We start from the raw sequence: 2,184 nt of genomic DNA, 5'->3' as shown, positions 1-2,184 counted from the left end.
ACTTTATTATTATTTCTTTGTTAGAAAAGCTTATCAATTACTCATTTAATTTTTTCGTACCTTTTTACATATTTTCAACCAAGGAGTGATGCAAAATTGAATAAGAAGAGCTGGTATTTACTGTTAGTTTAGACAGACTTTGTTTACTTATGGTAAAAACCCAGTGAGTGGGTCCTTACGTAAACTTAAAAATACCTGAATGACATCCTGCTGCAGAGCTCCCGGTGTCTAGGGCCTTGGGCATGGCTGGCACCTGCCCCACAGAGATGCCCCTCCAGTCTGCCCATGAACACCATCATGCTCTTCATGCCCCATCAGGAGGCCTAGGTGGTGGAGCAAATGGGCAGATTTCACCGCATCTTGGAGCCCGGATCCCACTGCTGGCTCAGATTCAGCACATGCAGGGCCTGAAGTACGGGATATCGTCAATGTCCCGGAGCAGTTAGCCATTACGCTGGACACCTGCAGATGGATGGTGTCCTGTGCCTCCAGATCATGGACCCCTATAAGGCCGGTTATGGGATGGAGGACCCTGAGTATGTAGGGCTACCTTCTTTGAAAAGCAAAAAACAGCACCCATCACCCCACAAAGCAAGCCCACCACAACCTCAATCCCCAACCACAAGGCAATTCCACAATCCTCCCTCCCTCCAGCTGCCACCTATACTATCTAGGGAAAGAACACATATAGTTAAAATTGATAATATCATTTTCTTACTTAAACTGTGGAAGTGGAAACACTGCAGCACCTTTAGATGGACACAGAAACTTTTAACATTAGATATCCCAGTATATTGTGATAATAATGCAAATCTTTAGACCCATGTAAAAAAACCGCAGCAGATTAAATTATTTTTCTAGCAACTGGCAAATCCATAAAAAAAATGGCCAGGCTGGTTAAATACCAGCCAGTTGATGATCCTATGAGTATGCAGTGACCCAGGTGGCCCAGACCACACCATGAGGTCTGAGCTGGGGAAAATCTCCCTGGACAAAATCTTCTAGGAACAGGACGGGAGTCCCTCAACACCAGCATTGTGGATGCCATCAACCAGGCCTCAGGGCTATTTGGGTATCCAATGCCTGTGCTATGAGATCTAGGACATCTATCTGCCTCCCCAGGGGAAGAAGTCAATGGAGATGAAGGTGGAGGCAGAGAGATGGAAACGGGAGGCAGTGTAGAGTCAGAGGGGACCAGGGAATCTGAAATCAACGTGGCAGAGGGCTGGAAGCAGGTCGAAATCCTGGCCGCCGAGAAGGCTGAACAGATCGGGAAGCTGCTGGGGAGACCAATGCCATGCTGGTCAAGGCCAAGGCCAAAGCAGAAGCTATTTGGCTCCTGGCTGATGCTTTGATGCAACAGAACAGCAACGCATCCGCCTCTCTGGCTGTGGCTGAGTGCCTTCTCAAAGCTGGCCACACACTCCAACACAGTCCTACTGCCATCCAACAGCGGGGACATCACCAACAGGGTCATGCAGTCCCTGGACATTTACAGTACCTTGACCAAACCACAAGCTGTTAAGAGCCAGAAGCGACTCCACTAGCCTCGAGGTCCCCACCGCACAGAGCTGTCTAATCCAGACCAGGTGAATTCCAGCTAGTGGATAAGCCAGGAAGACATGGGTCACTGTGAACAAACTGCTGTGGCAGCACCTGTCATGGAGCGGGGCACCTCAATCCTGCCATGGGGTTACGCCCTGCTGCCCTCCCCAATCAGAGTCTCTTCTCCCTCTTTTGAGTCTTATTTTTATTTGGATTTAATCATGTAATAAAAGAGATGGCTCCAGAAAAAAAAGTGAAAGCAGTATTTCTATTGCAGTCAAGGTACAAACAACAACAATGAAAATATGTCATCAGCTGAGCTTCCATGCTAAACTAATTTCCTCTTGTGTTCTAATTATTTTTTAAGTGTCACATTACTCATTAATAATGACCTGTATAAAATATTCAAGTGGCAATATAATTGTTTGTGTTAGAAACATAGCTAATATCCCTGTCTCATGATTAAAAACTAGTCAGTTCATTCCCAAATGGTACTTTTTCAGTAAAATTTAAAAGATCAAAGTAACAGTTATGCACAATCCATCAGATGTATTAACATGAATGTCAAAATCCCCCAGAACGAAAGTTTTATCAGGAGAAACGTACTATAGGAGATAAGAATTTATGGACTAATTAACA

At 45.3% G+C, this 2,184-nt stretch overlaps 1 pseudogene; it reads left to right on the top strand.

The window, feature by feature from the left end:
- Positions 1-324: 324 nt before the first annotated feature.
- Positions 325-1,547, top strand: LOC116819403 (stomatin-like protein 2, mitochondrial pseudogene; annotated as a pseudogene).
- Positions 1,548-2,184: the final 637 nt, after the last annotated feature.

This window comes from Chelonoidis abingdonii, chromosome 1 (assembly GCF_003597395.2).
Source record: "Chelonoidis abingdonii isolate Lonesome George chromosome 1, CheloAbing_2.0, whole genome shotgun sequence".
Classification (NCBI taxonomy): domain Eukaryota; kingdom Metazoa; phylum Chordata; order Testudines; family Testudinidae; genus Chelonoidis; species Chelonoidis abingdonii.
The sequence above is the reverse complement of the archived record's forward strand: the minus strand, read 5'-3'. Positions and strand labels throughout refer to the sequence as shown.